This window comes from Hemicordylus capensis, chromosome 4 (assembly GCF_027244095.1).
Source record: "Hemicordylus capensis ecotype Gifberg chromosome 4, rHemCap1.1.pri, whole genome shotgun sequence".
Taxonomy (NCBI): Eukaryota; Metazoa; Chordata; class Lepidosauria; order Squamata; family Cordylidae; genus Hemicordylus; species Hemicordylus capensis.
Genome location: NC_069660.1, coordinates 163,549,149 through 163,563,933, shown reverse-complemented (window position 1 = coordinate 163,563,933; position 14,785 = coordinate 163,549,149). Strand labels below are relative to the sequence as shown.

At 46.8% G+C, this 14,785-nt stretch overlaps 1 long non-coding RNA gene across 1 annotated transcript; it reads left to right on the top strand.

Moving 5' to 3' along the window:
* Positions 1-1,322: 1,322 nt before the first annotated feature.
* LOC128323080 (uncharacterized) lies at positions 1,323-5,136 on the top strand. Its single transcript, XR_008306166.1, has 2 exons — positions 1,323-1,459; positions 5,041-5,136. It is a non-coding gene; the product is annotated as an uncharacterized LOC128323080 (long non-coding RNA).
* Positions 5,137-14,785: the final 9,649 nt, after the last annotated feature.

Below are 14,785 nucleotides of genomic sequence, written 5' to 3'. Positions count from 1 at the left end.
GAGGAAGGGAGAGGAGTGTGACGGGGCAGGGATTCCAGGCATGCAATTCACCTGGCAGCCAGCCCCAGTCTGTTAGCCCAAGAAGAGAGAGATTGGGGGGAAATGAAAGGGAACAGGAAAGAGAAAGAGTAGGGAAATCTATTAGGTGATGTAGGTATAGTGACGCCCCACCTCCTCCTCTGGGATGTGATTGGTTGGAGGAAAAAACCCAGAGCAAGCTGTGGGAATGCACAGAGGAAAAAGATCCACAGGGAATGAGGAGAGGAGCTGACTCTTTGTGAATTGTCCATTTAATGCCCCGAATTAAACAGCTGCGAATCTGCTGCAAAGCAGATTTGCCCATCGGACATGGCATGAAGCCATGTCTGGATAACGTTCAGGCAGGCCTCACAAGGGAAGAATGATTCACAGCAGGCACAGCCCTGCTTTTGCTGAATGCCAGTCTTGCTTCATGGATGGGCCATCCCAATAGCAGGGCTTCACTGGCTGGCCTGTTCATATGACAGAAGGTGTACCCAGTGACCATTTGGACCCCAGCTATTTAACTGTTCTGAGATCTTGCACCAAGGTAGCACAGTCATTTAACTAAATGGAATAGTGGAAGTGGGGAGAATCACATTTGTCACACACAAAACACACCACCATCTCTGTTGCTTCCCCATATCCAAACTGGGAGGAGGAATAAAATGTTTGGTGCTCCCTTGTGGCAGTGAGCTTCTGAAGTGGTAAACTGACTTAATTCTCATTTTGGCCATCAAGAGAGGCCCCCTCCATGAGTACAGCAGGAGGGCACCTCTTGAAATGGTTTCTTTTCCTTCTGTAAGACAAGAAGACCCTCTCGCCAAGAGCAGCACAAGCACAGCCAGGGGACTTCTCCAGGCTCCTAGGAAATTGTAGCCTTGCCAGCTGTTCATAATTTAGCCTTGCCTTACATTTGCCCAGAGCATGCTGATGAGAAAATCTTCCCCCTCTCTTGCTTCACATTTGTAAAATAAGTAATGTATTTTTAGGGCATTGATGACCTAGTTGTTAACATCCAATGACTCATCTTCATTGTTGATTAATAATCAGCCAATAGTGCCCAGAGTTGCAGTCTGCAGCCTACCCTGGCAAGTCTCATACATGCCATGGGGCCTTTCATCTGTACAGCATGTGTATCATTTAGAGGTGCATTGAGTCAAGCATTCATTCATACTCACACACTCAAGCCCACAAAATGTTCCCAACCCTCCATCATATGATGTCATCTATGCAGTCACAGACTACAAACTTATTCCCTGAGACCTCTATTTGCTCCTGTGTGTCAGATCAGCTGGGCCACGGGCAGCAGTACCTGGAGGTGTAGCTCCAGAAGCCAGGACTGAGAGTACCAGGAGCAGCATGCTGGCCAGGCAGATGAACAGGGGGATGCAGGATTCAACAGAGACAAGAGCCCAGTACCCACCAGAAGTCAAGTCAGGTAATCCACCAAGAGTCAGAACCAGGGACTGAGACAGGAGACAGGAACACACAGAAGGACAGGCTGGTAAGTCATCCAGCCACGGGGTCAAAACAGCAGCCAAATTCAAAGCCATGCCAAAGGTCAAACCAGGTCAGGACTCACACCACAGGGTCAAGAGAAGTAACTACAAGATACACAACAGGATCAGGAAAACTTCTGGGATTAGGCAAGGCTGCTTCAAGCAGGAGGTCCCTTTATACTTCCTGCTCCAGCAGGCTGACCAATGAGTAGGAAGCTGGGGTGGGGCCGGCTGAGAGCTACAAAGCCCAAGGGCCAGCATGCAATTAAGACAGTTGCCACAGGGGGCAGAGCTGTGAAGCAGGCAAGGCATAACACTATGTAACCTCTAGTGAGATGGCACTGCTAGACCTTACATATTTCTCAGAATAAGGGCTGCTGCCTTGAAGGGCATCTCCTGCCAACACCCTCCGTGTTCCATGCTGTAGAGCTCAATGGGGAGTAGAAGACTGGCACATATGCACACCACTGAAGCCTCATGTTATTATCTGCATGGAGAACCGACACTAGGAGGGGAGGAGTGCTCCAGCTAGCTCCTTCCTGCTGTACCACTAGCCACACCTCCAGGTGCTCCCTCATTTAGAAATCCAATCCAATCCAATCAATCAATCAATAAGTTATTGTCTGCAGGGGCCAGTGCTGAATGCAGGGAGAATTTCTCTCCACATTTTGGAACCTCCCTGTGATCCGAATTTTCCTCTGAAGACAGGTGCTGACCACAGGGATACCCAGGGGGAATGATATATGGGTGCAGTGGACATGGTTAGCAGGTGCAGTCCAATTCTCCCCTCGGCACATTGGCTGTCCTTGCAGATGATAATGCCTGCACAGGCCTGCACTGAAGGGTATATTGGTGCAGTCTGACTTGTGGAAGTTCATTTACTTGAAGGAGTGCCTCGCTATCAAATGTTTAAGTTTTCTCTTGAGTATACATGAACGCTATCTAGCATGCCTTATTAAGTACTCTCTTAGGAGAGCACTTTGTTTCTATCAGATGCCTTCTGAAAGAATGCAAATAACAGGCCAATTTGTCTGTAATATAAGATTGTGCCTATGTGAGGAAGAAGTGACAGGATCTATCTTAGTACCTATTGGACTGTTACAGAAACAAAGGTCCACATGTTGAGGCCGAAGCCAACCTGCCTGAATTGTTGTGGGCTCTGGGTGGATCCACCCACTCTGTTGTGGTTGGATAAAGCCCCGTTGGTTTGGGATATTTGTGCATGAGCACAAATGCTTCTAGTAACCCACTTATGCTCCAGAAGCACTAGTTAAGAACAGACATGCTGGTTCAGGCCCAAGGCCCATCCAGTCATAGGAACATAGGAAACTGCCATATACTGAGTCAGACCATTGGTCTATCTAGCTCAGTATTGTCTACACAGACTGGCAGCGGCTTCTCCAAGGTTGCAGGCAGGAATCTCTCTCAGCTCTATCTTGGAGAAGCCAGGGAGGGAACTTGAAACCTTCTGCTCTTCCCAGAGTGGCTCCATCCGCTGAGGGGAATCTTACTGTGCTCACACATCAAGTCTCCCATTCATATGCAACCAGGGCAGACCCTGCTTAGCTAAGGGGACAAGTCATGCTTGCTGCCACAAGACCAGCTCTCCTCTCCTCATCCTCAGTCCAGCATCTTGTCTTACACAGTGGCCCACCAGATACCTCTGAGAAGCCCACAGGCAGGAGGTGAGGGCAAGCCCTCTCTCCTGCTGTTGCTCCCCTCTGTAACTGGTCTTTAGAGGCATCCTGCCTCTGAGGCTGGAGGTGGCCTATAGCCACCAGGCTAGTTGCCATTGATAGTCATATCCTCCATGGATTTTTCTAAGCCCCATTTAAAGCCATCTAAGCTAGTGGCCATCACCACATCCCTTGGCAGAGAATTCCATAGATTAATTACGCGCTGTGTGAAAAAGTACATCCTTTTGTTTGATTGGAAGCATATCACTTGACCATCAGTGACACAGGTTTCTGATCTAATTAGGACTTCTGGAGCACAGGAAGGCTATTCAAAATATTTGTGCTCTTGCTGGGATTTTACTGAGAGCCCACAGCAGCACTTGTAGATCCACCAAAAGCCCACAGCTGTGTGGGGAGATCAGCTTCGTTCATCTAGAACTAGAGAGCACCTTTTAGATCATATTCTTTTAAACAAGAACCAGCAGAAAACTGAACTGTTGCTAGCAAGTAGAAACATAAATGTAGTAGAAATATCATGCCTTCGTAGCTGCTGGAGAATACTATATTTTTCCTTGCAGTGTATGTTTTATAGATGTTTTATAGATGTTTTTATGACATTTGATCTTTTATAAAATACAGTATTTTGTATGTTGATGTAACTTTTTGCATATTTTTGTTATGACCTTTTCTTATGAACAAATGAAAAGTTAACTTCAAAGTTAACTATGTACATAATCTACGGAGCCAGCAAGTATTGATGGCTTATGCTAGCCACACACTGGCCCACTCAGCCATGTGGGCTGTCAAAAGACCAGCACTGGATGAAGCCTCTAATGGATGAAGATCTGGAACTGAATCCCTTAAACCAGCATTGCCTGATATGCTCTATGTCAGCAGAAGAAAACAAACAATCAAAAATATTTCTGAAGTCTCCTAAAAATGAACAAATGTAAGAAAAGGAATATATAATACAGATGTCATGAATCTTCAGCTTCTGAGGTTATAGATTTTGTAGCATTCTGAGAGAAATTATACACTGTCATGTAAACACAGGATCCTTTTCTTTTGTAATTTGTGTTTTCTTCAGAAAAGCATCCAAAGATGGAAAGCCATTAGAATGCAAGTCTTTTTATAATTCTCTTAGCTGCACATCCATCGATGTATAGAGAGTTATGTTATAGGGTATATTCAAGATGTATGTCTAAGGTACTTAGACACCAAATGTGCACACATGCAATACAAGTGAATAAACAAAAGAGGAGATGATCTGTGAATGAATAATCTCTTGTACTGAATGACTAGCTTTCATAGCAGGAGAGTCATTTATATACAGGTGCTGATGTAGATTTGACGAGGAAGAATTCGAAGGAACCTATCCTGTATTTGGATGTACTTCTAGTTCCCTCTAGTGGCATATGTAATGAACTGACACTGTTCTCTTCCACTCTATCTAAATCCTTAACAAGATAGGGTATTCTGACTGCAGCGATCGATGGTTCCAGATGGAGCTGTCTGCAAGTGTCAGGAATTGATCCCCAAGCTGATTGCTCTTAGCTTCAACAGACCAGCCAGGTCAGCATTGAAGACTCAGCAACGATCTCATGCTGATGTCATTAGGAGAGATCCTTTTGCTCATCTCTCTGTCCTGTGAGGTTCAGGGATTAGGAAAGCATGATCAGGTCTTCTTATCATCAGAGCCCAAGTCTCTGCCTCTTATAGTGCATTCATGGAAGTTTTGTTTGATGGTGTTGGATGAGGATTTTACGTTCTGCACTGTGTTGCTATGGTTGCTGCATGGGTAATTGTATTGCATTAATAGATTATTTTATTGTTTTATATTCTAGATTACTGTCACCAGCTCTGAGGATCCTGTCTGGTTGGAAGATGCACAATATAAATGATTTTATAAACTAAATAAATAAATAAAACCCTGGTGCCAACCCCTGGTTCTCATGGTGCCACTTCTTAGAGGTACATTCTCTTGTACTTCCTATTTTGGCACAGCTAGAACAATTGCAGTCTGAAAGTGCCCCATAAGGACGTGCAACTTTCCCTCTTGGTGTCCAAGTGAGGTAGTCACTGCATTCTTCTTGGAGGCTGTCATGTTCTATCTGAGCAGTGACTCTTCATGTTGCTGCCCATTGTGGCTTACCACTTGACCCCCCAGGCTTCTGGTTTGTCTATCCAGGTTGGCCCTGGACTTTGTTCTATGATTTGATCCTGACCAGTCTATTCCATTTCTGATCCTTAGCACGACTGACTCTCACCTCATCTTCTGCCCCCTGGTTCATGATTGTCTGCCCAACTCTCCTGGTCCTGACTTCAAGCCCTGCGCCCCCTAGATTCCACTCCTCATGGCCCAGCCTGACCAAGGGGGTGCAGATATCTACTCATCGTCTCTGCTGCTAGTACTATTCATTAGCTGTGGGATGAAGTCACACAAGGGGAGTAGTGCTGTAGACAGATTTCTCCAACGGCTGGTTTTTGCATTACCTCCATTTGTTTCTTTGTCCTAGCATGGTTTCTGTGTAAACAGATCTTTTGCACAAAGCACAAATTCTAGTCTAATTTGTCTGCAAGAACTTCACCCACTGCCATCTTAGGGATGACACAAGCAGCAGGCAGGCCTTAACACCATATCCTCTCCCAGAAACAAGAATAAGATTTTCAGGAATACAAATCCTCACAACCTCCAGCATTGCAAGAGGGAAACAGGCATAATTAAATAATTAAATATTTCTATACCACCCAAAACCTGCATCTCTGGACAGTTTTCAATGAAAAACTGAATACTGAAGTGAGAGGAGATGTGCAGTAGAGTAGTGAGCATGCCAAAGTGAGTCACTTTAGGTTTTGATGCCATGCCCTTGTTCCAAACAATGACCACATTCGCATGTAACGCAGAACCATGGGTCCAATGGACCCATGGTTCTCCTCCCCCTTCCTCCCACTCTCCCATTTGAATTCAGACATCACAGATAGCACCATCCTGCTGTCAATGAGACTGCAGAGAGGAGGGGGAATGGGATGCCTGGGCTTCTTTTTTGATTGAAAGACAGCCCTGGCAGCCAGTAGCAGCCAGAACAAGGGAGGAGCTTCCTCCCTCAACTCTAGTTGCTGGACAACAAGACTGCTGTGCCCGGTTGAGACGTAATGCTGGTAACACAAAACCGGACATTCATGACAAACTGAAGGTACAAATTAGAGTCTTGGGAGGAAACTGCAGGTCCATTTTCTGGTGAAACTGTGGTTGCCCGCATTTGGACTCATAGAAACGGAAAGCGGAGGCCCCTTCACCTCCAGTTTCATGTTACGTGAGAATGGGGCCAATGTTTGTGAGAATCAGTTCAAAGTATACATTTCTGTGCAACCTAGAATAGACATGTAGATACATCTTGGGCCCCAAATTGGGGTGTTTTTTGTTTTATACCTACACATTTCAGAAGCAAGTACACACTAATATAGTTGCAAGGTCAAGTTTTGAAGCCACTTCCTGCATTTCATCGTTTTGCCACATGGGGGTGCCTTTACACAATTTTTATTTGCAGAAATCAGAGGTGTGAGGTTGATATGAGATGATGAGTGCTTAGGGGCTCTTTAGCACTGCCGAGAAATTGCTTTCCCACAATAAGCTGAAGGCAGAATTGAGGCACTTAATATACCACTATATTCCCTGTAAGAAAAATACAGCAATGCCTGTTTCCATGGACAAGGTCCATGGATAAAATGCAGCAATGCAAAACACAGCAATGACAAGAGAATGTTTACTCACTCACTAGAAAATGTGTGTGTGTGTGTGTGTGTGTGTGTGTGTGTGTGTGTGTGTCCGCAGCTTCAATGTCTGCTTGCTTGTCATAACACAACACCTGACATGGATACCTCCTCCCCACCCAGCACCATCAATGGCCTCCTCCAACACCACAAAGTTATCCTGCCCAGCATCTCTTCCCAGTTGTGCCAGTCCTTCAAGAGTCGGTGGAGAAAGAGGAAGAACCCTTTTCTTGGTCTTCCCTGCTTACAGCCCACTCCATGCCTCCCACCTACTAGCTCTTCCCTCCCCCCCCCACCGCCGCCCAACATGGCAGAGCACACATTAGCATTGCCTGTTCTACAGCTGAAGCTGCCATCAGAGGCCCTCTTCCCCCTGGCCTTCGGAGTCTAAGTCTAGGGCCTCCAGACCCCCAGGGCCCCCCCAATCCTCCTTAGTCTGCCGTGGGTGGTGTGGTTGCCATGCTGCCGCGCCGGGCGGCCAAGCGTGACTGTGACCTGCGCTAGGCAGCCAATTGTGACCTCTGCTTTAGAGAAAGAGGGAGGAGTGGGGAAAGAAATATGTGGGATTTCTGCTAATGTCAATTTGTGTAAAACTACCTGTTTTGTATTCTTACATTCTTGTGAGTTCAGTTGCTTTTTGTGCCCTCAAGAACCCACGTATTAAGAATACTCTGTGTGTGTGTGTGTGTGTGTGTGTGTGTGTGTGTGATGCTTAGCCTGTGGGGGGGGGGGCCTCCAAAGACCTTTATTCCTGTCCTTGGTGGCTGGAGGGCTAACCATTTAGAGCAGAGGTCAGCAACCTATGGCATGCATGCCAAATCTGGCACGTGAAATGATTTTGAGTGGCACTTGAGTCAGTGCAGGATCCCATCCCTCCTGCAACGGCAGCTCCATGACAGCAACACCGGCCATGCCCTGCTCACCACCCGAAGCATTGGAGGATGCTGGGCTGGCACAGCCTCCCTCCTGGAGCCATGCCCCCATGTCAACAGCCCTGATTATGGCCCAAAGTAAAGGGGTGGAGTTGTTTCCACAACTCCACCAGAAGCAGAGGGAGAACTGGTGCCAAGCACAGGAATGGAAGTGGGCAGGAATAGCGCAGTGGAGGCTTGAGAAGGGGAAGGGAACCAAAGCAGGAAGTGGGAGGTGCCTGAAGGGGTGTGAGGATTGTTCTACTTTATTTATTCCACTGTGCAAAATACAAAGTGCTGGTTATTACCTATAAAGCCCTTAACGGCTTGGGCCCATGGTATTAAAGAGAATGTCTTCTTCGTTAGGAACCCTGCCACCAGGTTCGTCTGAGGGTGCCGCCAGCTCATCTGTGCACTGCCTTCTCTGTGGTTGCCCCGGGACAGTGGAATGCATTTCCTGCTGAGATTAGAGCTGCTCCATCCCTGTTGGCTTTTAGGAAACAGCTGAAGACACATCTCTTCAGCCAAGCTTTTTAGTTAGTTTGTGTTTTTATGGGTATTTTAATCTGGTTTTATGTTTTAACTGTTCAGTGCTTGCTTTGTTTTGTTCTTGGTTTGTTTTATGCTGTAAACCACCAAGAGACTTCAGAAGTGGGCGATATACAAATTTATTAAATAAATAAAAATAAATAAAGAATAACTATTTAACCTGGAAGGTGCCAGGGATAAGGGGACAGACAGGCCAGGAAGGCTGGGTCCTCTAGAATGAGGACAGGACAGCTGAAGAGATGTCTAGCATCAGGAGGAATGAAGTGAAACCACTCCCTCCTCTGAAGCTTTGAGGCGCTTAGAGGGGCAATCCAACCCCTTCCCACACAGCATCATTTTTTATGTTAAAATGTATCACTGGCATGCAAAACTGTGAATAAATGAAGACTTGGCACACTGCTGCTGAAAGGTTGCCGACCCTGACTTAGAGGGCGACTTTCAAGTTGAAGATGTCTCATGGCTACGTTGGGCTTGGATGCTGAAGCCCTCTTGTTCCATTGCTTTCTTCTAAGCCCCATTAACCCATGGGATATTTGGGGTTTCGCCTGACAGATTGGCTACAATGTTCTGTAAAAACGACATGGGTCAAGACTCAACCTTTAGATAGCCCATATAGACCCATCCAAGTGTCAGTACAAAGTACAAATACCCAGTGTATACCCACAGCCTCTATATTGGGTCAGTGGGAGGAGATGGAGTGTAAGAATTTCAGTGCAGAAGACAAGTAACACTATCTTCGGGTAAAGCCAGTCATAATATTTTTTTAAGTGTGGTGGAAATGGTTTTGACACACATTTGCTGCAATATTCAAAGGCACTTGTAACCAGGATGGCAACAGGGTCAGCTCACCTGCTAGGCGAACTAGACTGCCACTTAGGGACTAGGGAGCTGACGGCATGAGTCATGTGCACACACCATCGGAGTCAGCCAGCCAGCCAGAGCCAGCCAACCAGGTGATTAGGATCACCAGCAACACCACAGCCAGCCAGCCAGGTGACAGGCTACCACAGGAAGGTGCAACCACCATCAGAGCCAGCTAGCTGTAGTCAACCAGCTGACCAGGGTGGGCAACAGGGATTGCCTACCTGCTCAATGGGAGGCACCCACCCACATGGTCAAAGGTTGCAGGAGAGCTCCAAAGCCAGGCTTCACCTCGGGGTGCCCCCAATCCTTGGTGGCAAACATGAGTACTTTCACCATCTTCACCCTTAACAGAAAAGGAACCCAGGAACCATAGTAGCAAATTCCAGGGTTGGACATCAGTTCCTTTTTTGATCAGCTGCTGCTCCTCCAATGAAATTCAGAGTCCCCCACAGCTGCATTTAAAAAATGTTTGGAGACACATGTTTCCTGTTAGGGATGTGCGTTTCGTTTCGGATACAAAACGTTTTGTGCACAAAACAGGCCATTTCGGCTGTTTTGTAGACAAAACAAAACACCCAATGCTCAAAACAGAAAATTTTGTAGCCAAAACAAAACATCCCTGTTTCGGATACAAAATGTTTTGTTGTTTCGGCTTGTTTCAGAACTCCATTTTGCCGTCAGGAAAAGTCTTTCTCCTTCAGTCTCCATTTTGAGTTCTGACGTCTGTATGAATTTCAGCCCTTCCAGCTCGCAGATTGGCCAGCGAAAGCATGGGCTGATCTGCTGGCAATTGCCTCCTTATTCCTTTTAAGCAAATTTAAGGGTAAATTTTACCCTCATTGGCCAGTGGGGCAGTGTGCATTTCATTGTTGTTGTTGTTTCACACTGTTGTGTGTAGATCAATTGCATTTTGGGCGGGGGGGGGATGTAGATGTGCATGACCTTTGGAAATCTGCCTGATTTTTTTCCAAAGCTCTGCTGTTGTTGATGTGTGATGATGTTATTTGGGGTGGATTCGGGGCAGAAAGGGGGCTTTGGGGGCAGAAGAGTGGTTTAGGTGGTAGTGCCCCAATGGGTGCCTGCTGCCACCCAGATTCCAAAGGAATTGGGAAAAGGGCTGATTTCTTAGGAATTGTTGAAGTTTATGCTTCTTTAGGGTCTCCCCCCCCAGGGAATAATGGAGGTTTCATCAGACCCATAACTCCACCTTGGGGGCACTGGGGTGACCAGGAGTGAGTGGTGGTGTAGTGCACACAGGATGCCAACCACCCCCATGGGTTGCTAACCCATGGGGTGCTGGGTTCTGTTGTTTCTGAGGTGTTCTGAGTGTAGATTCTCTGGTAGCATATAAGATTTTCAATGACAAACCATGAATCCACTCTCATATGCTACCAGAGAATCTGAATCTACACTCAAAACATCTCAGAAACAACAGAACCCAGTACCCCATGGGTTAGCAACCCATGGGGGTGGTTGGCACCCTATGTGCTCTACACCACCACTCGCTCTGGGCCACCTTGGTTCCCCCCAAGTGCAGTTATGGGGCAGGAATTATGGAGGACCATCATTCCCTATGGGGAAGACCTTTACAGACACGCAAACTCCATTACAGCTTTAAAAATCAGCCCTCTGCCCAATTCCTTTGAAATAATTCTGGCAGCTTCCTTGCCCCCACTGGGCACTACCACCCACCCTACTCTGCTCTGGGCCACCGCTTTCCCCCCAGCATGAAGCTATGCTTTTGCTGAAACCTCCATTCTTCCCTATGGGAAAAATCCTATATTTCAAAAATTCACAAAAAATCAGCCCTTTGCCCAATTCCTCTGAAATTTGGGTGGTAGTTTCCACCCATTGGGTACCCCCACCCCCACCCACTATTCCCCCCCCATGGCCCATTTTTTAAAATTCAAAATGTTTCAGATTCGGATTTTGCAATTTCGAACAAAGAACAAAATGGGGCTGTTTCAGATTCGGGCCAAAAACAAAACAGAAACAAAATGCACAACCCTATTTCCTGTGTTACATCAAGGTTTGGCTTTTTAGGAGTACACTCAAACATCTTAGCTGTTCACTTAAAAATACAGGGAGAGCTGGCTTAGTCTGCTCTCCCTGCAGACGAGCAGCTGCACGGCCAAATTAGCCATCCACACAACTGCTGGCTCCATCACAGAGCCAGCTGGGGCAGTGGGGATCAGGAGCCGTGCAGCCCCCGGAAGTTCCAGGATGCTCCGCACAAGCATGTGGGGCATTCTGGAGAGACCCCCGAGCCCGGGAGGCTGCTTGCCTGGTTGGGGTATAGTCATGAGTTGCCGCACACCATGGCAACACGCGAGCAAAAAGGCAAGGTTAACGGAGCACTCGCTCCGTTAACTTCGTCTTAGGGGAGGGGTAGTTAGGTGGGCTAGCCACCTTGGGAGCCCGGTGGTTCCCACAATCCCTGTAAAGCTGGCTAAGCTCCCTTAGACCGCTTTCCAGTGATTGTGAGAATTGCTTCAAAATCGATCTTCTCTCTTCTTTTTTGGCAAATGAGATCCTATTGGTGCTGCAGAAAGAATCTCAACATAGCTTTGCATATTCTGCCCCATGTGAGATCATTGTGCTTCTGCACACAATATCTTGCTTGCTTTCTCTTGGATCCTTACTGTGATGCAAGCCGACTTGGCCTTCTCTGTCCACTTCACCTCTCTGCAAACTGGGTGACGTTCACTGGCACTCCATGGACTGCTCTTCTCCTGGCCAAGGCTTTTGCGTGCTTCTTTATGACATGCCACCCAGTGTCAGCGCAGTCATTAAGCATAAGCTTCCTGGATGCGCTTCTTAACGAGGCTGATACAAAGTGATCACTGGTGTCTCATATGCAGACAAACAGAAAATTGGATAACATGGCAAACAATAATTGGAGAAAGGGTAATGGCTGTAGAGAGAGTGTGTGCCCAGAAATATATCACGACTTTATACACAGAACACTGCTTATCCTTAGCTGATCACGGCCACACAAGCATCAGTCACCAACTGCATCAGAAGGCTGTGCCAACTTGGCTGTAAATACAACATGGAAGCCCAGCCATCTCCAGCGTAGGTCCACCAGAATGGGGCTCTCCTTGCAACTGCAAGGAGTCTGGTCCACAGGTGACCCTCGCAATGAACTGAATGGATGCTGAAGAGAACCAAGGCTGCCACTATTCGCCTAGCCCCTCTATTCCACCTGCACAAGCCCACAATGGATATGATTGCTTGCACATTTTGGGTTAAATTGTGAGGTGCAAATGCTCTTACATCTGCAGCCCAGTGGTGGAGAAGAGCCTTGCTTCCTTGTGTCATCTGCTGCCAGGTTTTCCTGGAGCATTTCCAGATGGGGTTTTAGCTCAGAATGGAGGGTGTGTGCAGAGGTGCACCTACACCTAGGTAATTTTGGAGCCTGGACCTAAAGGCCTTTGGATCCCCCCTCCCCCTCCCACAAATTAAGCATCATCATGCTTGGCTGGGCAACCACCACCATGCAGGAAAGACTAAAGAGGATTTGGGGGCCCCTGGGGGGCTGTGGAGGCCCTGGACTTCAGCCCCAAAGTCCAGGGGTTAGAGCGCTTCTAGGTGTGTGTTTGCACATCAGCTGGATTCGCGCCAAAGCCTGTGCAATATATTGGGGAGGACTTCACAGATGATTCGTGTTTTTCATTGCACATTAGAGTCTGGCCTGGTTTATATCTGGGGTAAAAAAAAATCCCTAACTCACAGTTTTTTTTAAAAAAGCCACTCAGTAAGCCCACAGAAAAGCCTGCTGTCTGGGAAAGCTCCTGGTGGCCATTTTCAGGAGTTCTGTTTAAATAGGGGCTGTTAGAACTCTAAGAACTAGCAGCAGCCACCAGAAAACAGGATTCGTTTTCTGTCTTTAATGGCATATGGACTGCTCTGAGAGACCGCCCTCAGCCTGAAAGGCAGTATACAAATAGATAAATATATATACAAGGAAATGAAATATTTCTTGGTCACACTAGGAGATGACAAACAGACAAAATTCGAGAAAGTTTTTTTTTAAAAAAATATATATATATTTGATAGATTTATGCAGGGGCAGAGCCACCATTGAGCAAATGGGTTCAAAGAACCTGGGCTGTTGCCAACCAGGGACCAAGCCACACTCCCTGTGTCTGATGTCAGAGGCAGGGGGCGTGGCTTCACTCACAAACATGGCTGTGTTCCCCATTTGAAAGCAAATACCGGCCAGCATTGTGTTCACAGCATGGCCGAGAGTTGCACTCGTAAAGAGTTTCCTTTAAAGGCAGGGAAAGCATTCCTGGCCTCTCTGTGAATGCGGTGCTGGCTGTAATATGCTCCTAAACCAGGCATGTGGCCCCATTTGCAAGTGAAACCACTCCCCCCTGCATCCATCTGACACAGGGAGCAGCTTCGCTTGCAAACGGGGCTGCATCCCCCATTCAGAAGCATATTCTGACCAGCGCCACGTTCACAGCATGGCCAGGAATGCTCTCCCTGCAGGGGAGCAGCTCCGGGCCATGCTGCAAATGCAGCACTGGCCGGTATTTGCTCTCAAACAGGGAACGCGGACCTGTTTGTGAGTGAAGCCACGCCCCCTGCGTCTGATGTCAGATGTGGGTGTGTGTGTGTGGGGGTGCTGGCTGGCTTCCTCTGCCACTGTATTTATAAATATTTGTGTATTTGATATCTCCGTGGTTTTTATCACTCTTACCAGAATGGTTTGCCTCAGGGCATAGCTATCACTGAACGAGGGGGATAAAGGTCCCTGGGCCCCTGATAAAGCAGGGGGCTGTTAGCTGAAAGACAGCTTGCTCTTCAGTGTCCTTCTCCTGTCTCTCTGAAAAAGGCCAGGCGGGGAGAAGCCTATCTTTGCTCTTGTTCCCAGGGCCCACTCCAAGCTCTGCCTCCGGTTTGCCTAGGCCATTTATCAAGCAACTCATTGCAAGTGATAAAGGTAGACTGAATGATCAAATGAAATGACTGTATCAAGCATAATGAAATACTCTTAACCACCCTGTTGCATTTACAAAAGGCTGATTAAAGCTTTCAGCATTTAATTAATTCAAGCACAGCAATAATGAAAGCATTGTTTATTTGTTGCAGGGGTTTTTTATCCTGCTCTTAAGTTGCTGAGCTTCAAGAGTGCCTAGCAACATTTTAAAATCCAGATAGAAATAAATACAATCAAATAAATAACATAAAACAACCAAAATCAGCATAAAATAATGACAGCAGGAAAAATAAAAGCAAGAATAAAATATTGTATATATTCAGCATCTAAAAGACCAATGTCCCAATCCTGTGGACCTCGGAGCCAAACCTATTATTTCTCTTATTCACATTTTGAAGTCACATATATACTGTATTTGCTTGGATACAAAACTAGGGTGCCCCCCCCCCATTTTCTGATATTGGGAATCAGGTCATCTTAAATTCAGAAGCATGTTCCTTTTGAGTAAATGCAGGTATAACCTGTATTTAAGCTCTACTTTTTAAA